This window comes from Ambystoma mexicanum, chromosome 5q (genome assembly GCF_040938575.1).
Source record: "Ambystoma mexicanum isolate Mex_15411 chromosome 5q, UKY_AmexF1_1, whole genome shotgun sequence".
Classification (NCBI taxonomy): Eukaryota; Metazoa; Chordata; class Amphibia; order Caudata; family Ambystomatidae; genus Ambystoma; species Ambystoma mexicanum.
The window spans coordinates 918,470,370-918,496,830 of NC_090933.1; the positions used below are offsets into that span (position 1 = coordinate 918,470,370).

General features: G+C 46.8%; 1 protein-coding gene across 7 annotated transcripts in view; it reads left to right on the forward strand.

Moving 5' to 3' along the window:
* VPS13B (vacuolar protein sorting 13 homolog B) overlaps positions 1-26,461 on the forward strand; it is a 3,421,660-nt gene that overhangs the window by 2,704,011 nt on the left and 691,188 nt on the right. The gene's annotated exons all lie outside the window — the stretch shown is intronic.

Below are 26,461 nucleotides of genomic sequence, written 5' to 3' on the forward strand. Positions count from 1 at the left end.
TTGGTTCCACCAGGTCAATTTTCAGTTTGCCTCTTGGCCAGTTGCTGTGGTATATGTCTTGCAGTTTTGTCTAATTTAGTCATGTTCTTCTCAATGCTCTATATAATTTATATCATTGTGCCTCCTAAAAAGGGGGGTCCATTAGAGGCATGCATCATTGATCAGTCTGAAAAAGTCCTGTTCCCTGCAATACCCTTACTCCTATTTCCAATCCCATTTCCTCCATACTTGCATCCTTTAAAATTGAATTTAGGTGCGGAACCAGGGTAGTTGCAGAAGCAGTGATTATTTCTTTTGTTATTTTCCCACTTGTCCTTGGTTTTTATTTTTTTCTATTTCTGCAGACTGCCTGCCAATTTTTCCTCCACTGATCTGCCCCCGACCACCCAACAACCTTTCATGATGAACTTGTGAATGTGTGACCAATTGTCCAGCACATTATGCTGTTGTCTTTGCACCACCAATACAGCACCCCAAGAGGAATTTTCCTGGGGACAGACATGCGTTGCACGACCCCACTCCAGCTGACGTAATATGCACAAAATGTGCAGGGGAAAATCATGGCCTCCCTTGCAAAGGTTTGTAGATGTTCCACGTCAGTACAGATGAACACCTGACAGATTTCATGGTTATTCCAATTCAGGAGTAGACTCCCGACTCCCTAGAGCAACCGAATACCTTCTGTCCTTGTTCGGTGCTCCTGGGGGTAGGCGTTCACAACGTAAGTCGCTGTGGTCTCTGCTCTCCAGTAACTCTCAGAGTTATGTGTCTGTCAGAGCTGCCACTCCCTTCTCGCTGGGCTGCTGCAGTGTTTCGGTGTTGGTTCATCATCACACCACTCGTCTCTCGCTGGAGTACTTCACACTGCCCTATAGTTTCCTGCTCTGGGCTTCTCTGGCACATTAAGCATTCTGCGGGTTTGGCCGTAGCTGGGACTGCCACGCCGAGCAGGTGCTCGTCTTTTCTTGCCACACCTCTCAATAAAAGATTCCTCTCCTTCTGCCGCCCCGTGTGCTACCTCTGTCTCGCACATCAATCCAGATTGGATCTTTATCCCTTTTACAGCGAGGGGGTGGGTCTTTCTCCTGCAATGCAGACATTATCTGAAGAGGGTCCAAAACTATGCTTGCCATTTGCGTAATTCCCATGCAACCAACACAACCTTTAGGCTCTTGGGACAAGGGAAGATAACATATATCCCTGTATAGGGACTGCCTGTCCTCTGAGGGGGGCTTCGAGGGTCACCCTAGTGGGATCCTGCTTGCCATGTTCCTTAGGGGGTGTTAAGCTTACAGGGCTCACCTCCCTAGTCCCTAAGGGGGTAGCTCCCCCTTGGGCAGAAGGGACACATACCCTGCATTTTTCACAATGCCCTGTCTTCCTAAAGTTTTCTCCTCACTTTTCCTCCACCCCACATTTTTAGAGTTTTGAATGGTTGATGTTTATATTTGGAACTGTTTATTTTGAGTTCTTTCTTTTCTTTGCCTCTTGTAATGTGAGAAATGAAGAAGAAACTTATGTTTGCACATAGGTTCCTTCAAGGGACACATGCGAGGATTCCAGAGATAACACCCAACAGGCCACCCGGGTCCCAGCAAGCTGAGCCATTGAACATTTTATGAATCAGGTTTCACACCTGAGGATAGTTCTCGCAAAATAAAGTTAGCAACTGCAAAATTCACTTCTGGTGAAATAGTACAGAAGCTCCATAACAGTGCCACCTGTACTCATTTAAGAGTGATGTAAGCCACCTCACCCTTAGGAATGGATCGCCTCCTAACTCATATACCCCTGAAGGCATAGGCACTCAGGCAGTTCCCCCTCAGACAATTCTTCTTGACCTTTACCATACAAAGAAGCATACTCAGCCTAAAGTTCATATAAAGAGCTCTCATTTCAAGTCAGGTCATTAAATCCAGTTAGCCTTTGAGTTACCATATCATCTTGGTATCAAAATAGGCTTGAAGTCTTGGACTTGAGCACCCCATCTCCAGGACCTACTGTTCATCATAGTCCCAAATTGTGCTTTCACCATATCTTCCCTCTGGATAGAATCGGGCTCTTCCCATGCCATCTGAATTTTCATTCTCCAAACCCTGATATGTGAAAAACATATTTACCAATATTATTATACTCTGCTTAGGCTTGTTTTCCCCCCACATAGGTGACGGAATAAGCCCTCACTTTATAGATCTCTTTACGCCCCCTGCAGTCAAATGTGTGAATCCCGTGTGTGGTTGACTCAGCCCTTCAACCTTCTCTTGATACATTGAGTAAAATTAACTAGCGTGCGTTATAACATGTATGAAAACAGCTATTGAAAGTGGGAGGAATCTGTCATGAAAGCGTATATAATATCATGATAGTGTTGTTTTTATTATTTTCCTTGTTGGATTAGTTGGTGGATATTGATAGTTGAGAGTTATGTGATGAAGTTACATATTTGAGGCTATGGAATTGATCCCTGGATGGAGACTGTGGGGCTGTAGACAAATGCATTTACTGCAATGCTGGCCTATTGGCAATATACAGTGGGATACCCCAGGACATCCACCCCAACTGTAGCCTCATGAATAGCCAATTTCGCTACAAACAACGTGCCATGAGCAACCTAAATGTGGGCTGCATTATGCATTCAGGAACTGTGGACATTTTAGAATCACAAAGTTTGACTTACGGAAACCTCCTCAAGGGACACTGGGATACATATATTCCAACCACCGGGAAACAAACATGGGGAGAGGTTACCACCGGGAATGGAGTGATGCACAACTTGATAAGATGCGCATAGCATTCCCACAAGGGCCAGGGGAGGCTTGGAGTCCAGACCACGGTGTAAAGGAGTGTATTGGTGTGGAGATCCAGCACCTATCCCTCTAGGACTCCAGAGTGGCGACTGCATGTTAGGCACACTGGGCTACCTGACTTCAAGGTGGAGGTGGGTGGACCTTTTGAGCCTTCGGTTGGTGGAACCACAACCTGGCCCACTTTACAGTTAGACTCGCATGGCAAGGTAGTAGTTCAGTCACCAATCAGAAAGCCCCCTGTGAGGATCCAGGAATGAGATATGGGCGCAGTGAGCTAATGGTTTTGGCTATACACTTTTTATTCAAAATAAAAGGGGGTTGAAAAGGCCTCACTAGCCCTACTATAGGAGGTATTTCCCTAGCTCACCCAACACTAAAGGTCTGTCCAGTATCAAAATGTCTTGTCCAGTATCAAGATGTCCAAAGCAAAATGTCCGACACTGTCCGAAATCCTATCCTTGCCCTCACATTCTACAAAGCAACTCTTAATATGTGATGGGTAATGTCTTTGGCCTTGTAAATTCCCAAACATTCAAGTTTAAAAGAAATGTGTAACTCCAACACAAATGTTCCCAATGGATAAAGATCGCAATTCCAGGGGACAACCCCTTTTCACAGGTTTCTTCTTCAAGACACCTCAAACCCCCAATATCATGAATTCTCTCTGGGGCTCTTTGTTCAACAAATTACTTGTATACAAAAATCAACTTGAATGTAAGCCCCAGCCTTGTAGGACACTTGGTGTACTTCCCTGCCAGACTCTTTTCCACAAACTTTACTTTCTGACTGGACTTTGCCTGATGAATTCCCCTGCCAGGGCGTCTTTATGTGATTGGTTCTTTCACACTTGTAAACGTGACTTTGACCTTGTGTACTTCCCTGCAAGGGGTTTTTATACAATTTACTCCACACACTTGCAGACTTGCTTTTGCCTGGTTTATTCTCCTACCAGGGCTTAACATCTAATTTACTTTATACAACAGAAAACTTGCTTTTCTCTCACATTCATCTGTATGCCCTTTTCGGGTAATATTGGATTTCATATTCCTTCTCATTCACTTCATGCACTTTTATCTTTCTTTGACAGCATTGCCGAAGCGCTCTAGTGTCCCATTCTCTCTCTCTAAGACTCACCGGTTTCTTGTGTTATTCTCCGGTTCCCTCGGGGTAGACAGGAGGTAGGACTCGGATGACCCGACCCGCCCCCTTGCGCGCTCCCCGGATTCATCGAACATGTTGTACGGCCTTCACGGCTCCCGCTCTCCTCTGGGCTCTTGCACCGTGTTCGGGTGGCAGTAAGGCTGCTTCAGGTTCCTGTGGCCGCTAGAAAGTTTCTTCTTCCTTGCCTCGCACAGTGAGCTGGCCTCTGCAGTCCTCTGTCTCCTGCCTTCCCCCCGAGCCTGTCAGCTCCACAGTGGTCTTGGTGTCCTCACAGTCCCTCAGTAAACACTGAGGAGCTTTCCCAGGTAGCATTCCCTCACTCCATGCTGCGGAAAGCTCTTCATATCCTCATAACCACTAGATCGTATCTGGTGCTTCTCGTCCCTGGTGATATGCATTACTCCATTCAGCCTCCTCGTCCCAGTATTTCTAGATGTATGGGAGTTGTAGGCAGTTCTTGGTGTTTTATGTGTAGAGTATTGGGAGGTCTTACCAATAGGTGTTGTGGATGGTCGAAGGGAATCGTCACAATATGCCATCAAGGCCTGTGGAATGGAAGGGTTATCACTAAAAGGGAACGGTGGATACCATGTCTCATCCGATGATGCATCTCCTGTTTGAGGGTCGCCTCCCCCTATGTGGTGCTCCATTATGTAACCGCCCCCAGGGTCAGGATCAGGTAGTGGCTGCCATCCCCATGCCACATGGGGAAAGGTTACCATCCCGAAAGGAGTGATGACATCATCAGATTCATCACACCCCTCTCGATTGACAACCAGCTGCCACAAATGCTGTGCTCATATGCTCAATGGCAGGTAGTGGAGGAATATAAAAGGGGCTCCAAGCGATACTGTAGGAGTAAGGCATTGATTGGCAAACAATTTCAAGCTGAGAGTAAGGTGAACAATTTCAAGCTGAGAGTAAGGTGGTGGTCGAGGGGATGGAGTGGTGCGAAGAATGGAGGGGACACAGAGAGGAGGGAGGCAGAGGAGAGGTGACAGAGGGATATTAACAGAGGAAGGAGGAAAACTAACTTGAAACAAGAGAAAGAAAAGTGGAGGGAGGGGGTTGTGGAGGGACGAGGGACATACTGAGCAGAGAAGGAAAGAAGTAGTCCTGGCAGAAAAAGAGAGCAGATGGGGGGAAATAAGATATTAGGTAGAAGAGATGGAGGGTTGTTTGGTAGAAGAAGTAGGCCAGACGAGTGCACCAGAGCTGGTGGGGATAAATCTGCTGTGAGGAATAACAGAGAGAAAACCATTAGTATGGCCCTAAGGAAGGGATACCACCAAAGGCTCTACCAGGGTGGGAAGGAGGAAGAATCTGATGCCTCACCCTCATCAGATTATCTAAGGATGTTCCACGTGAAGAAAGAGGTGCACTATAGAACTATAAAGAAATGCAGTGGCTGCAAGTGACTGCCCTAGTCACACTGTATGTTTTCAGAACCTGTAAGCTGCCATGTTGCTTTTTATTACTGCAAGCGCAGTACAGTTCAGGTTTACTTAGTACCACTTTAAGTACAAAGTGCTGCCCTTCGGCCTGCTCGGCCTCTCGTGTCTTCATGAAGCTGATGAATGTGGTGGCAGGCCTTCTCCATTTAAAGGGCCATCACCTGTACCCTTATCTGGACACCTGGTTGGTGAGGGTAGGGGTCACCCGAAGTGGCTATGCACTCCTGCCAGAGATTGGCGGATACCCTTTTTCAGTTGTGGGTTTCCCTCAACCTGAGGAAATCACAGGTATGCCCTTCTCAAGATCTGGTCTTCCTTGGGGCACATTGGAACACTAATGTTCTGCAGGTGTTCCCCACGGCCTAGAGGTCATGTCCCTCTGCAAGGCAGGGGGCACCTTCTGGCCAACTCCACCCCTCGGCATGGTGGTTCCAGCACATTCTGGGCCTGATGGCCTCCTGCATGCTGACTGTGCAGCACGCCCGGCTCAAGATGAGGCGCCTCCAATTGGGATCAGGAGACGTCGGGCAGGATCCCAATTCCAGAGCTCATTTTGCCTGATCTTTGCTGGAGTCTGATGGATGGCAATGTTTCAGTGACAGCCCCCTTCTCCCAACCAGAGCCTACCCTGGTGGTGGTGATGGGCTCCTCTCTTTCAGGCTGGGGGGGCTTCTCTCGAGGGCTTTGCGTTTCATGGAGCATGGTCCAGGACGGAACCACTCCCTCATTTCCATCTACTGAGCTCCGAGCAGTGTACCTGGCCCTCGAGGTGTTTTTGCCCCTAATCAGGGACAAGTCAGTTCTGGTCGGGACGGACAATTCTACCACAGTGTTTTACCTGAAAAAGCAGGGTGGCACCCTTTCCCCTTCCTATGCATGGAGGCTGTTTTGATCTGGGAATGGGCCCTTACGGAGAGGATTTGGATTTTGGCAGTCCACCTGCCGGGGGATAGCAATGTAGAAGCAGACCAGCTGGGTCGCTTGGGATTCAACACCTATGAGTCAGAGCTGCACAACAACTCCTTGTTGCCCCAGTTCCAGCATTGGGGGTTCGCAGACCTGGAATTGTTTGCATCTCCTCGGAAACCCAAGTGCCCCCAGTGTGCATCAGGGCAGGTCGTGGGTCTCTGGGAGACGCCTTACAGACCTGCTGGCACGGCCGCATGTGTTATGCGTTCCTGGCCAACCCTCTGCTCTAGCGAACTCTCCGCAGGTTCTGGGCCTCCGTGGGTTGCAGCCTCATCCTGGTTGCCCCCCACTGGTCTTCGAGACCCTGGTTTTCGGATCTGCTGCAGTTGTGTTCCCAAGGTCCCGTCCATCTTCCGATCTCCTGCAGGGGCTTCCTGACACAGCAGGGGCGGGGCAGTGGAGCATCTGGCCAAACTGGCCCTGGCCTGGTTTCTGACCAACCAATGGCTTCTGTGGACATCCGCTTGGTGACATTCAAGACAGTTTTATTGGTCGCTCTCACCACTGCGCGCATGTTTACTGAGTTGCAGGCATTGTACTCGTGCAAGCCCTTCACCACGTTTCACAATGACAAGGTCATCTTGCGCACTCACCCATATTTCTTGCCCAAAGCGGTCTCCCCATTTCATTTGAATCAAGAGATCTGCCTGCAGTTGTTCTTCCCGAACCCGCAGTTGGAAGTAGAGAGGGCCCTGCATTCCTTGGACCTGAAGAGGGTCCTCAAGTGTTATCTATCCCAGAGGAAACCCTTCAGATAGTCTGAGGCATTGTTTGTGACTTTTGGGGGCTCCTCCACTGGCTCACAGGCTTCCAAGGCTTCCATTGCCCGTTGAATGGTTGAGGCCATTTTGGATGCATACAAAGCTATGGGCAAACCGGTTGCTGAGGGGATTCATGCCCATGTGGTCAGAGCTAAGGCCACGGCGGTCGCATTTCAGAGACATGCTTCTTGGGATGTCATCAGCAAGGTGACTACTTGGGTCACTCAATTGGCCTTTTTAGGCACTATTCCCTGGACACCAGTTCAAGGGGCGATGCGGGGTTTGGGCAGGCGGTTCTGAAGAACCTTTTAGCTTCATCCTAGATAGGAGGCAGGTTGTCACAGATCCACCCTATGTTCTTGTTCAGTGGAATCGCCCACAAGGATAGGCCAGAGGAAAGAGGACAGGACATATGAGTAATTAAAGTTACTCACTGTAGTGACTAGAGTATTCATAATCCATAGTCCCCTTTCCTCCATACGTTGCACCCACCTTCCCCCACAAGTATGCCAACAGCTGAAATGTACTAGGAGTAGCCAGGTATCTAAGCGTCTGATGTGTTCAAAGGGGACTGAGGTGAGGCCCCGGAGAACTGGGCCTCGGCGGGGGTTCCCATGCCGAGACCACGCCCCATACGCTTTACTAAATTTAAAGGGAAAGCTCAATTTTCCGCTGCCAAAGGTTCCGGTACCGTCCCCATGTTGGGGGACCCCCCACAAGGATGGAGGAAAGGGGACTATGGACTATGAGTACTGTAGTTACTAGAGTGAGTAACTTTAATTTTATAAACAAAAACATACACCATTCATATAGTGAAATGGTCTATGTTATTCAGTGACAAAGTACATTCTTCTGAAGGTTACTTTCATTGTTGCATATGTTTCTGCGATAAATTTGTATTTTATTGTAGTTTATATAGACCTTTAATCCAAATACATCAAGGTTGTTGATCTAATGCTTTGCAATATGCTGACAGTATTGCAAATTATCCTCAAAATAAGTTAACTTCAATGTAAAAAAGATATTGTTAGTCATTAACTATTAGTATAGATCAATAACTTATCACTTCTCATACCTCATCCTCCAAACCGGTTGCAGTAGAACAATAGTATGTTATTGAAGATTCTGTCTCCTCCTATATAACAGTAATTGTAATAATAAAGATGTAACATCAAAATAAAATTATATGTAAAAGATGGTCGATATTGACAAAGAAACAAGCCAGTTTGTATCGAAAGCTAATATTATACATAACAATAATCAATATGTTTTAAGTTCAACTTAAACAAATACATATTTATTATAGTCGCATCTGAAGGAAAATTCTAAAAAGATTACTTGAACGGTGAGTGAGGTTGCTGTTGACTATGGAATAGTGGTCGATGTACCCTCACAGTCCTTTAATCGGTGTATATATTCATACCATTGTTCAATAGAAAATGTACATTAGTCTTATAATGTAGACCACATCAAACAATAAGAAAATGTTTGTGTCTAAGTTGCTTCGCCTCACCATTATGATGTTGGACATGTCTGTGGTCTCCTCCATGGTAACGGACTGGAATTCCATCAGTGCGGTCTACGTAAAGACAGACATGGTAATTTAAAACAAATTAACTATTTTTAAAGGATGCGATGTGAATGTGTGTTTGGAATGGCTCTCATTGAACTGAACTATTAAAGCAAATGATACTACCAATTATACTCCTGCCATCGAGATACTGTCTGTATACATCCACTGTATTGTTTGGGGTCACTGGGGAATTCATCATGGATGGCTCGAACCAAAAAGGCAGGTATTACTCGTCGAATGTGAAATCTCAGTCGTTCATGAATCCACCATGTAAAGGCACAAAATGCCACAAGTCTGTACCACCTGTGTAAGAGATGCAGAAATAGTTTATTTGAATGAACCCAATAGGCACTTTTTTTGTTTGCACTACCGTGTAAAATGTAAGGCATTGTTATGCTTTAAAAAGTACCTTTTTGTGCAAAGGACTGACACTACTTGTGATTTCAAATAGGGATCTTATTAGAAATGTGAACGCACATTCCAGCAACAACAGTTTAGGAGATACTTCCAAGTGAAAGAAACGTAATTGTTCGGATGATAAATCTAAAAATTAACACTTAGGTTTCAGATTAGAATGAATAATTCATTCAATTTACCGAAATAAATGTTTGTCAGCGATCCATGGAAGATGTATTGATGTAGGGGAACAACATATTGGGCCTCATTACAACCTTGGTGCTAAGTGCACCAACTTTACCACCATGGTGTAAACTCGGTTTACACCATGGTGGATGGCGGATTTACCGCCCCATTCCAAGGTGAGTGGGGCGGTAAATTCCCATTTCCCATTTTCCCTTCCCCATTCCCATTTTTGCCCCATAGGGCATAATGGGAGTGGGGAAGGCGCTAATTACGCCGCCGTAAATTACGGCGGCGTAATTAGCACCATGGCAGGTTAGCGCCATGGATTTTAACGCCTGCTAGAAGCAGGCGTTAAAATCAGAATCAGGCGTTAAGGGTTAACGGTGGCGTTAACCCTTAACGCCTGAGTTGTAATGAGGCCCATTATGTTAGCCATCTCAGTCGTCAAACACACAACATATATAGACTGAACTTATTAGTTACTTGGATTATGAGGGTCAACTGTAGCTTGAAGTTCGTGCATAAGGCCATCATCATTCGCAACACAGATCTTGTAAGGTAGGGCGGCCCTGAAGTTACGCAGCTCGGTAATACATAGCAGTGGTTTGTCTTGTTCGGCAATGTAGGCCAAGCAGCCAGAGTTTTTTCTGCAACAATAGTTCTCCACCAGAGTAGGCATAAACTCACAACAATGGCCGTTAGACCAGGTGGAAACGTAGTCCATGCGACTGGGTTCAGGCTCTGGTGATTGATCCTCATGACTTTCATCTGATTCCACATCGTCTCGAGTATTTTCTCTTTCAAGGATTTTTTCATCTGAATATTCGGGCTCATACAGGTAGGGCTGAATTGTTGCCATAGTTCTTGAATAGTGAAGAAGCACAGAGTCACAGTGAGGTAAATAAACCCGTTTTTGTTTGTATACAGTAAAGACAAGAGGTTTCCCATTAACATTGAATGTTAAAGAAAGACAAGCGAAGAATCAGCCATGTTACAAAACACATTGTGAAAAGACAAGATTGATAGGCTCAAACCTTAAAGGTTTGCAAGGGCACATGTTTAAATATGGTTTGGTAAAGATATGTGTCCATTATATAAGAAATGAAAAGCAGCTACTGAGTTAATTCATTTTAGGCAGTATAAGTACCGGTTCTCAGTGTGTCGTACTTGGCAGATAGCTGAAAAGAGCAGAAAAAAGTCAAGGAAGCTTGCAACGAAATACAATGACACGCAGGTAATAGAAACTCCTACGCTGTGTTATCAGAAAGGGTTTGTTTACACTTGTCGAAGAACGAGGCATATTGACATTTCCTTGGAGATATGTCAATAGATTGTGCACAGAGGATGTTGACATGAGATGTACATTGGGGTTGTGAAATGGGGCATGAGTGTCTAGTGATGTCAGCATTAGGGGCGGGTGATCTGAATTAGTTCCGTGAGGGCACTTGAACTTAGGGCGATGGATCAACGGATACAATTAGTACAAGAAGGCGGCACCCGACCCGTCGTTTTCGCATGTGTTAAAGTGAGAAAACACAGGTACGTTGCATTGGATTATTTTTTTAAGAACGATCGATGTATGATCTAAAATACATGGCCGATCGATTGGGCAGTAACATTTCTGACCACACTACCCCTTTAAGGGGGTTCAGGGTTCGAAATTGACTGCGCTGGGAGCTATTTAGCTCCTGGTTCTAGCGTAGGAGAGCCTGATTAGCTTAACACCAACAGCTACTAGGAGCTACTTTTAACTCCCCAGACCAACTGTTGGCTTGCACACATCCATATGTGACATTAATTTGAGTATTTGAGAATGCTTATGAAGAAGAATTAGGGCACATCCAGTACACATTTAAAATACAATGAATTATCCAAAATGGACAAAACGTTAGTGTGCATCTCATGTGGAAGTTAGATTTGAGGTGCGTTGGGTATTCGCTCCTGGTTCCCCAGTGTTAGCTCCTGCCTACTGGGTCATGCCTGATACCTAGGAGCTGGTTTTAGCTCCTGCTCATTGAATCTTAATTTCGAACCCTGGGATTGAACGTCTCTGTGGGCATGGCCGTTCCACCCAACCCTTTGCTGTGAGCGCTAATGTGCTGTCTTTTACATTTGTGCGTGTATATATATATATGTATCAACTTTACCTTACATTGGCAAAGAGCAAATGGAAGGCCAGGAAAAATATCACATCACCGCTCATGAGTTGTGCTTTTTGGTTTTTGACACTGTGCTCTCCACTGCTACTTGAGCTTATATTACCCATGCGGCAGGATAACTGCAATGGTTAAGAACAAGCATGAACATGCCTAGTAATGGGGCCTGCCAGCAACAATTCACAGCATCAGAATTCAAGCAGTTGAAGCATCTGTAATGAGAAATCCGTACATGAAATGTGAAATATCTTTAATTCCAGGCCAGACTTTTCCTCCTGTAAACAATTTGTCAGCTAAAGGAGATAAGTAGATGTTGTTCCAAGGAAACGTTTTTTTCCTCCACCACAGGAAGTCACATTGTCACAACACATTAAATCAGAGATCAAAAAGCAATAGCAAGTAGCTAAACTTGGAAACCACTAATTTAATGCGGAAACCAGGATACATTAATGGCTTTTGTGCCACATGAATGGGTTGTACTGTGCGTTTGACAGCTGAATGTACTGCACTTTTTTATAGACTGCTTGCTTGAAAAGACGTGCATTATATTTTGAAGTCTTTGGAAACGTAGCTTTACTAAACGATGTTCTTGGTTTCAGTTCATTTTAATTTTCGCACACGCTAATACTCTTAACAAAATCATGTTTTTATCTAATGCCACATCTTACTATCCCCGCTATGTACAAACTACAAAATGAACCTTCTGTCTCAAATCACTCCTAATATTAGAGGAACCATCATTGCATCAGAGGCGTATGAGCAACGTGCATGAGGTATTTCATACTTTTAATTGCTCTAATTATTAAAGTATGGCCATTAAATGATACAGACCCACCGTTCGCTCAGTATATAAGAACGTTCACCTTTTTTTGTTTGAATTACTAACACCACAGCTGTTTTCGTTGAAATATTTTTTGTGAAAAATATATACCATTTATGGTGGCTTAAATATTTGGACAGACCTTTGTTTGATACATCAACTGTTCAGTTGTATCTTGTATAATATGCAATGAGAGATACCTGTGGCAATGTTGTCGATGAGTCACGTGACAGATTAATACATTTTATTACCAAAACTGTCTTATCAAAAATGGCAATTGAGGCTTGCAGTCTAGGAGAGGCCTAGGTGGCCTTTCCCTCAGCCTGGAGGGGGCCTCCACCTCCCTAGCCGTCTCCCTACGCCAAAATGTCCCGTCGTAGTGAAGATCAATATGACTAGGGTACTCCTGCTGTCTAGTCTATCTCTACCCTAGGGAGGGCCCAAAGGTCGCAACCTTCTCTCTCTTACTCCCTCACTGACTTCCTGAGTGAACTAAGCAGGGTAGTAAGCTCGCCTGGGTGTGCCTTTCCTCCAGATGACCGTCTTTATACTTTTTCCCTCACACTCTTCTCACCACACCTGTCTCCACTCAACCCTCCTCTCTGGCTCCTGATCTTATCTCTCTCTCTTCTCCTGTCTACTCTAGGGTTCCATCCTGATCTTATCTGCTTCCATATAGACCGCACTCCCCCAGCGCTACCGCTGCCTCTTCTCTCCTCCACTGGCCTGCTTCTCGCTCTCTCTCTCTTCGCCTCTGTACTCTCCTCTCCCCTACTAGTCTACCTTCTGACCTCTCTTAGCTCCACTCCCGCTTAACTATCCTGATATAATCTCTCTCTATATCTTTCTCTCCCTCACTGGCCAGGACAGAGACTGATAGGCATAAGGAAAAGAGGTACCAAGGAAAGCTAGGGACGGGGGTCGGTTTCAACACCCTTACACGACCTCTAGGGTAGCTCTGGCATTGCCCTGGTAAGCCACCTACCACAGGACGGGGGAGGCGGGATCATACCTATTACAATCATAAAGGCCAAATGTACTACATGAGTGAAATGATTCGATTTATGATTACAAGGCATAATGTCTCAGACAAACTGAGACGCCTGTTCACAGTTGTGTTAAGGTGCATGGAGGCCCAGTTCAGAAACCTGAGCCTTGCCAGAAAGACAAAAAAACACAGTGAACGTATTCATAATTTAAATTACGTGTGAATGGTAATGAGATAGCAGGGTGGGTGAAGAACATGGCTGAATGGACGAAGCTGAGTGGATCCTAAGTATTTTTTCAAGAACATGAGTATGTTCTTTTTTCATTTATTATATGTATATGAGAAGCGAGACACGCTGCAGAAGCAAGCGCAATATAACCACAAGGGAGTTATTTATAGATGGGGTAGGTACTCTATTTTCATCTACACATTGCTACAACCTGGGAATCATCAACACAGACGAGGGTGGAGTGTTGTACAACTCTCACCTAAGGCCCAGCACAGGCGAAGCCCCACTGCCTGTTCTAGCAAATCCACCCACTGCATCTTTTTCACATCATGCCCTCATTGTCCACTTTCCTTCACCAGCCATAGTGGACTGGAACCTGGGTCCCAATATGACTCTCTTTTTTCACAGTGTTTTTTTGTGGTACCTGTGTTTTGTGACTCCTTTCTACCATAAGCCAGCAGTGCTGCAACCATCTGAAAGCAGAAATATACACCGAAAATGAGTGTGAGGGTGTGGGTGCGGGTGCTTCCCTAGCACAGCTCCATGTCACCACATCCCACTCAGGACTTGAAGCTGAGATGCTGATCTCAGTGGCACTTCTGGAAGGCTTATTGCAGTATGTCAAGCAGGTAAGGGACTGCCAGGCACAAATGGGTGCCTACAACATAGGCAAGGGCCACTCTGTACCCGCCCCCCCCACCCACCCCGGCCTTAAGACTCCCAAAGTACAGTTTGCAGGCCCTCCACAATGGGACTCAATATTCTCAATCACCTATAGATTAGAGGTCTGCATGTCAGCTGAAAACTACTAGAGGGACTTCCACAGTTGTTGTTACATATCTTTATATTTAAATAGTTGTTAAAACTGAATCAAATCTGATTTCTTTTCAAAATGAATAATTTTTCTTTTGAAAACCTTTCTGTAGAACTACTTGCTCTCCGTATCTCTTGCCTCATCTACTCCCAAATAATGGCATTGCCTGAGAAGCTCATGTCTGTGTGTCGTAGAATAGGTTCTGTCGGATTGTGTTGAAGGCTTTGCCATCTCTACATTCCCTGATGGGCCCCCCCTGTCTCTGCGGGCAATCGGCAGACGATAGAATTTTTGAAAAGACTGTGGAGCCGAAGCCTCATTAGGGCAATATCTCCAGCAGGTGATAGGCTGGAACAAATTGGAACCATTGCAGTTGAACGATCAGCCTTTCCGCCAACCTGCCCAAGCCTTCATTTTAATACGCAAGTGCTGCCCCACAGAGGATAGTTCGACTCATATGACGTGTCAGTGCCCTCAGCAGCCAAGAGCTGGTCCATGTTTGAAGCGATGATGAATCCATTCCCAACCGGGGCAAATTCCTGGGGAGTAGGTGAACTAATCCAGGCCCCACACTGGGATGCTAGCCCTTGGTAATTGGAAGCAGGGCCACCTGTTTCCAGGACGCGAGAGAGAATTAGCATCAGATCAGATACTTCGTATTTTGAAAAACCCTGCACAGTCTTTGCGGGTTCAGCTGTGGGCTGTTTTGATGACATCATATTTAGGCCCAAGAATGTGCCCACTTTATCCCAGTTTCGCAGTTTTGTTAAACATGGTGGTGAATCACGCTCAAGAACCAATTCTTGATGTAATGGGATGTGACACACGGGAAGGCAGGCTAGCACGAGTGCAGGCTTTTCTAATTAGAGCAAGGTCATTTGCTAAACATATTTGTGCCTGCTTCTTGGTAGCACTTTTTTTTTTCCACAGGGCTCAGGCAAAGATGTTGTCACACGACGCATATTGTCGGTGTGTGGGGAAAATGGTTATGATCACTTTTATAGTCAGTCTAGATTTAGTGTATGGCTATCGCAATGCTAATGTCGGTGCGCTGTATTATTTATGTGAATTGTTGCTAGATGCTTCTTCCAGAATGTTCTACTACTGCAATATTCCAACAAGTTCATGACTCGTATCACATTTCCCCAAACACAGAATACTGAGTTTCCTTCATTGTAATTTAAGGCAGTTTGTTGTAAGTGTGCTGATGTCCACAGATTGAAATTGGAATACTGATATTGTCCGATGAATGCAGACTTTTATTTTACTGGTGCAGCAGTTTGTTAAATTTTCTAATCAAATGCATCTTTTTGATATGTGTCCTAATCAGTGACTGGCAAGTGGGAAGTTTTAAGATTAGTAGATTGCAACATTGTGGATTTATTTAGTATACTTTGAATTTTACAAAACACACCAAGACACATTACACCTGAAAGCAGCTCATCATTATCATGACGTGCAATGCTTCCAATGTGCTTGAATCACCGTTTAATGAACAAAAGCACAATAAATTCAATACTTATCATTTGATCATGATTTGGTAGCTAATCCTTGCTTGAAAATAAAAGTTTGAAAGTCAATACATCGGAAAATAAAAGGTAGAATACGTCTGAGGGGCGCCTAAACGCAGCTCTTCCGCCCCCCCGTGCCGAGGGTGTCTAGGCCTGAGGAGTAGGGTAGGCCTCGCGATCCACACTCAACAGTCTTGGAGGAGGCTGGGCCCAGCGATCCAAGCAACATGACACAGGCACGTGGCAGGCAGCTCGACAAAAAGGCTGCCATGCCAGACATCCGCACCCGTCCAACGCCATTCCAGGAGTTCAGCGAGGAACGAGTGTCAAGGTGGGACTGGCCTTAACCACGTACGTGGCCTACAGCCTATCCTTCATTTTCCCATGGCAGGTTCCCGCTGCGTCCGTATGGGCAGGGTATGCAGCGGTTCCAGCAGCCTCCAGCTACCCCATCTATATCCCCTACCACTCCTCTGGCCTGTGAAGACAGGTTCTTTGAGAGGTTCCTCGGGCTCATGAAGTCCCTGCGGATGGGCGTTCTCCTCAGGGATGCCATCAGGGACGTGTTTCCTCCAATGCTTCCAGCACCTCAGGCTCCTCCGCTGGTGGCCCCGGCACAGCCTCTGCCTCCGGCCACCCAGCCAATTCCTCAGGTGGTTCCGTACCAGCCTTCTCCACAGCCTCTAGCTCCGGTCCCGGTACTCCAGCCGCTGGTCCCACTACTCCCCCACTGACGCAGGACCCTCAGGACACGGATGAGGAGGGGGACCCTGACACACCCTCGTCAGCCAAGGCCTTCCATGAACGCCTGGCAGGGCTGGCACAGTACCTGGGCCTGCCTCATCCCAAGGTCGAGCAACCGGCAGAGGGAGTCCTTGCTGAAGTCCTCACGCGGCGCCCCTCTGCCAAAACGGGAATTCAACTGTAGACCGATCTAGTCTCCCTGGCCAAAAAGGGTTGGCTCAAGCCCCACTCTATCCAGCTGGTCAATCGACGTCTGGATGCTAAGTACAGGCAGATGGAGGGGGATACACTCTTGCTATCGGCCCATCCTCAGCCACACTTCTCGGTGATCGCTGCGGCATCACTATACTCCAAGCCTCAGTCGTCCTCAGCTCCCTCCTCTGCAATGCTGCTAGGCAAGGAGGAGAAGATCTTGGAGGCTTACGGGAAGACGCTGTATTTCAACGTGTCCGTGCATCTCTGTCAGGCCAACGCCGGTGCCAATTCTGGCTGCCGCCAACCAGCAGTTATGGCAGAAAATTGCAGACTTCCTCCCAGAACTCCCTATGCAGAGCCAATCGCGTTTCAAGGCGGGACTGGCTGAGGGCAAGCTGGTGGCACAGGACCTCATGGAGTTCACCATGGCCCATATTGACAACTCTGGCCATGTCAATTGTATCGCCACAGACATGAGAAGGACAGCCTGGCTCCATGCAACGAAATTCAACCCGGACGTCCAGGAACGCATCTTAGATCTTCCGTTCGAAGGGGGTGACCTCTTCCACTGCACATCGGACGAGGAGCTAGACAAAAAGAAAAACAGCTCACAAACAGCCAAGTCTTCATCCATCTTGACAAAGACCACACCCAAATCGTACACCCAGTCACAGCAGCGCTCCGACAAAGGGCGTATCTACGGAGGATTCCGCAGCTTCCAGGAACAGAGGTCCAGGCAGCTGGACTGCTTGCCAACTCCAAATCGGCGCAAGCAACAAAAAGGGGGGGGGTAGTAAGGGTTCTTTCCAGTTCTTTTTTCCAGAAAGAAGGCATGACACGCCTCTTCTGGTCCACATGTCTCCAGTGGGGGGCAGGCTATCTCTCCATGCGCATTTCTGGCACCAGAAATGTGCGGACCCCTGGAACCTCTTCCATAGTATCCACGGGGTACCGCCTACCCATCCCAGCCTCTCCTGCCTCCTCCCTCCTCCCCTCCACTCCCTCAAGTTGGGACAGCAACTCTTCTGGCAGATATTCGGTCGCTCGTAGAGAGCCAGGCCGTGGGGGAAGTCCCAGCCTCCCAGCGAGGCTTGGGCTTTTACTCCAGGATTTTCGCCATTCAGAAAAAGAACCAGGCGGGCCTGAGAGTTGTGCTGGACCTTTCCACCCTCAACCTCTCCTTACTTCTACACAAATTCAAGATGGTTACGCCAGCTTTTATAGCGGAGACATTGTGTAGGGGAGACTGGATGTGCTCCCTGGATCTGAAGGACGTATACCTACACGTCCCTATTTGGCAGCCCCATCGTTCTTTCCTGCGGTTCAGGATCATGGGCTACCATTTCCAATACAAGGTCCTTCCTTTTGGCCTCAACTCGGCCCCCAGAGTCTTTACCAGCCTCATCAATACTGTGGCTGCCCTCCTCAGCACATCTACCCATACCTCAACGATGGGCTTGTCAGGGCTACATCTCCGGAAGCGGTTCACCACTCTTCCCATGTCCTTATGAAAACACTGCACAATCTGGGCTTTTCGCTCAATCTCAAGAAGTCGCAGCTGCAGCCCACGCAGACTCTGACATTCTTGGGCCTCATCTAGGACACGTGCTCCGAGAAGGTGTTTCCGTCAGAGGACAAGATTGCGGCCATCAGGAGGGCCACAACTCACTTCCTCAGCAGAGAGGTGACCTCAGCCTGGTGGTACCAGCATCTCCTGGGTCTCTTGGCAGCGGTCCTGTTAGCCGTCTGTTAGCTGTCCCACATTCGAGACTGAGGATGAGGAGGATTCAGCTTCACTTCGCGGCTTCATGGAACCAGGAGCGGGGCTCTCATTCCGAGATGATCAACGTTCCTCAATCTCTCCACCCGGACCTCACATGGTGTTCCAGGGACTGCAACCTACGGACGGCATGCCCTTCTGGCCTCCCACCCCGCATGTCACCATCACCACAGACTCCTCACTCGAGGGCTGGGGAGCCCCCCTGGACGATCTCTCGGTCCACGGCACCTGGACTCGACAGGAACAGGACTACCACATCAATTGTTTGGAGTTGAACGCCATCTGCGTAGCGCTCAGAGCATTCCTTCCACTTCTCAGGGGCAAGGTTATCCTCATCCAGTTGGACAACTCGACCAGTATGTACTATGTCAACAAGCAAGGAGGCACCCGATCGCCTCCACTGTGTAGACTGGCAATCAGCATGTGGCAGTGGCCCTGGAAAACTGCATCTACCTCATGGTAGTTCACCTTCTGGGGGAATCCAACGTAGAGGCAGACAGGCTCAGCAGGTTGGGAGCGGACAATTATGAGTGGCAGCTAAACAACCTCATTATTCAGGAGATCTTCAACAGATGGGGTCACCGCCAGGTGGATCTTTTTGCCACCTGGCACAACAAGAGGTGCCCTCGGTTCGCCTCCTGGCAGGGACAGGGCCCGGCTCCCTGGGCGACGCATTTCGGATTCAGTGGAACGGCATGATAGCGTACGTCTTCCCGCCAACTCCACTGATTCACAGAGTGATTTGCAAGATCAAGGAGTCTCACCAGCTCAATATCATAATAGCTCCCTGGTGGCTGGCCAGGCCCTGGTTCTTGGAGCTGCTCAGGCTCTCGGAGATGCCTACAATTCACATTCGGACAGGCCCAGCACATCTTCTAGGGCAGCAGGGGGGCATGGTTATCCACCCCGCGTCACAGAAACTAGCCCTCACAGCATGGTTCCTGAGCAGGTAACGCTAAGGTACCTCAGCCTCTCACTGGCTAATCTGGAAATCATACAGGGCGCAAGGAGCAAGTCTACCAGGCCCCAGTACAAAGGTAAATGGACCAGGTTCTGGCACTGGGCAGGCTCCAAGGAAATCGACCCTCTGGCATGTGCTCTAGATGATGTGCTCTCCTTCTCGGCACATCTCGCCCACTCGGGCGTGCAGGTGGACACCTGCCGCACTTACTTTGCAGCCATCGGGGCTTACAGGAATTCGGAGGAGGGGGTCTTCTCCTCCTCCAATATGATTGTCAAGAAACATTTGACGGGGCTCGCAAGGCTCTACCCGCCCATCAAGAGGCCACACCCCGTGTGGGACCTGAATGTAGTCTTGGGCGCCCTGGTGCACAGACCGTTTGAGCCAATGGCATCCGCAGACATCAGGCTGGTCACCATTAAGACGGCCTTACTAGTCGGCCTCACCTCGGCTCGCAGATTCAGCGAAATCCAGGCACTGGTCGCCTCAGAACCATATACTACCTTTCACAAGGACAAAGTAGTCCTGCAGGCACACCCAGCATTTCTGCCTAAGGTGCCGTCTGCTTTCCATTTGAACGAAGAAGTAGTCTTTCCAATGTTTTTTGCTGATACAAAGGACGAGGCACAGAGAGTTCTGCAATGCCTGGATGTCAGGCGTGCCCTGAAACTCTACCTTAACAGGATCAAGGGCTTCCGCAAATCAGATGCCCTGTTTGTCACTTTCTGAGGTGCAAGACCAGGCTATCAGGCCTCCAAGGCCTCCATATCCCGCTGGATGGTCTCGGCCATCAAAGAAGCATACGAGGGCCAGCACAAGCCACTTCCTGTGAACATGCATGCCCACGCAGTCAGGGCCAAGGCAACGGCCATCGCATTACAGCGCCATATCCCTTGGCAAGTTATAAGCAGGGCGGCCACTTCGGCCACTCCCTCGGCTGTCTGCAAGCATCACTGTTTGGATGCCGGCTCTAGATGGGATGCGGCTTTCGGACAGGCGGCTCTCAGGAACCTGTTTGATTAAGGAAGGTCTCCTCTCCACTCTGGGGCTATATTCAGTTATAAGTTACTCACTGTAGTGACTAACTAGTCCCCTTTCCTCCATACGTCCCACCATCCTCCACCCTAATAATACTGGTGTCATTAGGCAATGTTAAATCTATTGTTGACGCGTCAATGGGGACTCAGGTGTGGCGCCGGAGACCAGAGTCAGGGCACCCCAGCGCGCCTCTAAATTTAAAGGGGAAGGTGTTTTTTTCTGGTGAAAAAGGTTCTGTCTCCCGTCCCTTGGAAGGGACGCCCATGCAGTATGGAGGAAAGGGGACTAAGGACAAAGAGTATGTTAGTCACTATGGTGAGGAGTAATTTTTTTTACATCCTCGTTCCCCTCAGGCTGCTCTCCTGAACTCTGGGCTCTCTTGGTTTTTCCATTTAATATCTGATCTCATGTAACTGAGCATCGATGGAAAGGAGTAGAGTGGAGGTGGCATATTTCTCTGGTCCCCGATATCTAATCAGTGTGTTTTCACGTTTGACAGTACGCATTGCAGAATGTCTGTGCCCAACTTTTCTGGCTCACTCCTTGTGGTCTTTCATCCCATGTGGGGGGTTTTGTGAGGTTTATTGTCACACTTCTGAGGGGCTGTAGACCTGGCAGGTCGGCTTTGGTCACACTGTGGACACTGAAGCCCTGAGCTTCACAGTGTACTTGGGAGTTCTTCTTGTGACTATTTCGATCCCCACCCCTGAGCACACCCTGGTCGAATGTTAAAAACATGTAGCTCATGAAAACTCAAAATTCCTGTACACAAATATTCTGTTGGATGGGTTTGTGTTTTTGGGGTGATTCTAGTGGGGTGGGGGTGTGTGAAGGGTTGTGTTGCAGTGATTCTAGAGGAGGGTGCTTTGGAGGAGTGTGTTGGGAGTTTCCATTATTGAAGTGGGAGTTGTGGTGGTTATAGGGAATGGAAAGGAGGGCAGAGACAAAATGACTCCTGCCCTGTGGCAGTACAAGGGTGAGTAGAGGCTAAAACGCCCACTCAGCCCTCACACGTGTACAAACCAAGAGCCAACACAATCATAAAGGTAAAACGGGCACAGTTAAGGGAGGGATGTACCTAATCCGCCTTTTTTGTTAACATGGTCTGAGGGAAGGCTATACATCTCAAGAGGGGTGTGAATGTGGTTCAGTAGTAACTCTAACAACAAAGTATAACAGTCCAAAATAAAGTAATGTCCTATCAGGGTTCTATAAACATGTATATACTTTAGTTTTGTTTGTTTATTTATTTGGTATAGCGCATCAAACCCGAGGGTAACTGGGCGCGAGCAGTACATGGTATTCTTTAAGCTTAAGTTACAGTATATACAATTTTGCAGAAGTTTAAGTTACATAAAATGCAAAAGTTATAGACATTGCTTAGGTTACAATGATATACAGTTTGTAAAGTTTCAATTTACATGATTTACAAAGTTACATGATGCAGGTTACAAGATACAGCACTTATGTAAATATGACAAAATTGATTAGCAGTAGGGGGTGGGATAAACATTCCTCACATCCCATCTGATTATTTTAATATTTGAAATTGTTCACAAACAACAATAGAGACAATTAAAAACAATCTATCGCAAGGGTGGATCTAGAAAGAAGAATGTTGTGTAGATCACATCCCTAGGGAGTAAACTCTGAACCTGCTGTAACCTTTCCATGTCTCTTGACCCCTCCCTCTGGACATGTTTTTTAGCTATTGTTGTGTGGTTTAATGTCACTGAGTGTGATGTATGGTTTGAATGCTGCACTATGAATGGTGGTTGTGATGGACTCATTTTAGCCAGGTTTTATGTATTCCCATGTTGTCGTGTTATATGATATAATGATGCTATATTAAGTAATGTGTCATTAATTGACATTTTTGAAAATACTTTGTATCATGGTGAATAACATTTGATACACTTTTGTGAGTAATACAGTCTTGCTCTCTGGACATTTCTTCAGACTTGTGTCTAACAATATAAATATTGGCTTATATGTGTCTAAGAGGCCCACTCATGTGCCATAACTGATACGAGTCACGTCTCGCACAATCCTGGGAAATGATAATGGAAGCACGGCTGGGGAAGCAGAGAGACACCCACTTGAGAGCTGGTTATGTTGCCTCGCCTCCGCTCCCCAGAACGTGCAATCATTTGAGTGATGTTATTAATTCAGTTGACCAAATTAATTCCACCTGGGGAGTTAATCATCTGAACCTACATCAGTGTGTGTCAGCATGATTGTATTGCCGAGAAATTAATTTCTCCATCCACAGAACAATATGCACAACACGCCCAATATGAGCTTCCACCTGGCTCGCAGACTCAAAGGTGAACCTGCTCACAATCTATAAATAGGCATTCACCAGGCTGTATTGATAAGCGGACTAACACCGCTAAGCACATACACAAATGTGAAACAAACTCATCAAATAGTAGGACCAATTCCCCATTTCGTTTGAAACAATACATTTTGTATAGGCTAGAAGAACAATATGCACAGTATGGACACAGGGGTGAATGTTTTAAATGCAGCCCCTGCTCTGCAGAGACTTGGTTGTCAATGCAGCTGTCAAAAGGGCCCTTGTGACCTCTGAACCTACTCGCACAGAGCAGACGCTGCAGATCAGGCTAGTGATGCAGCAGGGCTGAAGTGTATAGGTATCTGGTATATTCATCGAAAGTCTATCCATCGAGTGCATTTCCATCGAGGGGCTTGCATTGAAAAAATATGCATCGAATGCAGGTTTTTGAGGGGTAAAGGGTTAAAAAAAATGTGGTGGGTTTTAAAGGGTAAAAAACAGGGAGGGGGGACTCCCATTAAAATAAAAAGAAATGTATTTGATGCACATTTTTTCGATGCATAAAATTCAATAGAAATGTCCCTCGATGCAAAAAAATACGATGGATAGACTATAATCCAAGTGTATACTATGCTTTGAGCATGGAGCTTATAGTAAAAGGAATCTAATCATCAGATTTCCCTTTCAGACAGGGAATTACCCGCATAAGTGGTCAAAGCCTGTGTCAAACAGCTAGGTCCAATGGTCACAAAATGTATCAACTCTTCCTTCCAAGAATGTGCGATTCCCACCAGCATTAAACAGGCCTGGATATCGCCACGAATAAAGTAGCCATCTTTAAACCCTAATGTTCTAGCTAACTGCAGGCCAATTTCGAACGTGCCATTCTTACTTAAAATGCTAGATAAAGCTGCATATCTGCAGACACAAAACTTGTTGGACAGTCATTAGATTATGGGGCAGAGGCAGTCAGGTTTTCGCAGAGCCCACAGCACAGAATCCACCTTGCTGGACCTCAAGGCAAATATGTCAGATGTTCTGGATAAGGGAAGTACAGCTCTCTTGATGCTGGTTGACCTCTCGGCCACCTTCGACCTGGTGGATCATTCTAAATTGATTGCTAGGCTCGTCCAATCTGCCTACTTCCCCGACTCTGCGGCAAGGTGGGTGCAATCTTTCCTGTCTGACCGCACTGCCAGAGTATTCTCGGATACCGACAAGGTGGATGACTTCATGGTACCCTGTGTAGTCCCTCAGGGCTCTTGTCCATCGCCCATTCTCTTCAACATTTTCATTATGTCGCTCTTTGAACTCCTTGATGCCAACAAAGTGCTGTATACCAATTATGCTGATCATAGTCATTGTCTCATCCCGCTTTCTTCAGGAACACTGAGTTAATCAACTCTGTGTACTCCATTATACAATCCTGGATGCTGGAGAACGATCTGGCGCTTAATGACGCAACAACTGAGTTGATGATCATCGGCACAGTGGCATGGCTGAATAACTTACTCCAGACTACCAGGTGTTTCAGATAGCTGGCTGCTGTATTCCAACTTTCCCCAAGGTTAAAACTTTAGGTGTAGTTATTGACCAGGAGCTGAGCATGAGGGCACATGTGAGCTGCTAGTGGGATCCTCATCGTACTGCCTCAAACTGCTGACACAGTTAAAACCAGTCCTATCACAGGAGAACTGCGCTACCATTGCTAGAGCAGTGGTGGGTGCCAAGCTTGACTATGGCTCCTGTCTGCTTCAGGGCGTTGGCAAAGGAGAAATATGGCACCTTCAAACTGTTCAAAATAGTGCTGTTAGAGTAGTGAAGGCATGAGTAGAAAGGAACATGTCTCAGAAGCTCGGCGTGCCTTCCATTGCCTTCCTGTGACTAGACGGATCTCTTTGCGCGCTGTGTCTGACACATAAATGCCTATATGGTACCAGCCCAGGTTATATAACCGGCTAGCCTGACTACCAGCATGCAGGGCACTGAGTCTAACAACACTGGCCTCCTTCAGATTCCTAAAGCCAAGCTCAAGATGGTGTCTAAAGGGTCTTTCAGCTATGCTGCCTCAAAGAGCTGGAATGACCTCCCACTTGACTTAAGGCTGTGTCGGTTCTTGCCCAAATGTAAACAAATGATGAAGATACTCTTATTCTTCTGAAATGTCTGGCTTCCCTTTTGCCCCCGAGATGGTTGGGTTTGCTGTTTTATGTGTGCGCTACCATGCCCATCGGCCTGTCTTTATGCGCAATATAGATAAATAAATAATTGTATTAATTGATGAAAATAAAAAAAGCCAGAGCTTCTACACCGTTTCAAGACTGCGATTCCTCACAGGTGTAGATATGTATATGCACAGTTATTGTAGCAGTAACTATAATAATAATGATAAATGTGTGTTTTGTACAAATACGTGGCGGTAGTATTATTTTGAGGTGACAAATATTGTAATGGTCCGATGCATAAAGTGCATGATGATGATAGAATTTTCCCAATAATGATTTTGAAAGTCAGTACACTAGTATGAGCTGAATGAGGACTACTGTCCTAAATCCCGTATTGCATGACCAACTAAAGGAACATGCATGTGATATGGATGCTCGAGTGGTACCCCAAATATTTGAACCACATCCTCAGGTCTGTAACCTCGTTATTCAAGCGGGTGGCTGTCCCACACATCTGTTGTACAGACATGTCACAGCACTCAGTTGGCATATTTCATGTCATGTAAACTTCTACATGGCAACGTTGTGATAGCTCTCGTATGGCAGCGGCCCTATCAACATGCCTCTGACATCATAGCACAAGCTGTCACCACGGAGACCACTAATGTCATCAATGGTTCTGCTAATAAAGACAGCAACTGCCAAGCATCATATTGGCCCGTGATAGCATACATGTTCCATTGGTGCAATCCCATATGAGGGATGAGATACACATAATCGGAGGAACTAACACTGTAAATGTTCAGATAACCTCTTGTACCTCTCATGCCATTCCCGAATAGAAAGCCCTTTCGTCCACCACTCAGAAGAAAGAGTCAACCAAATGCTGCCTGGTGATCTGCCCATTCCACTCTTCCCATTGGGGGGCATACAGCTGCTGCACCTACCTCCTCGAAACTCTCAGCTGGGGCGTTGACATGGATGGGCATGGGCACGAGATACCTTCTGTATAGATAATGAAACATGCAACACACACTTATGAGGTGCCTGACCTTCTGTGGTGCATACATCAAGGCTTTGCCTGTTTGACAGAGACAACAGCACCTGACTTTGAGAATTCTGAAGTCCCTCATTGTAGCGCTGCATGTTCTAATTTGCACTAGTTTGTACCACTTCCCCCCTGGCCTATCTTAGTGACAGCATTGTGTTGGGAGCCATAGCAAGATGGGCCACCCTTCATCACCTATTGCGATGCATGGAATGACCTCTCTCAGTCATTGTTCCCATATTGGTGTGTTTGCCATGCATACGCGGGAGAGGGCAACCTCGTTCAGAGCTATGTGCAACTTCAAGGTCTTCCTGAACTGCTGTAACCTTTCCATGTCTCTTGACCCTCCCTCTGGACACTACATATCCCCTCACACTCCCTCTGGTCTACTTATGTAAGAGTCAAA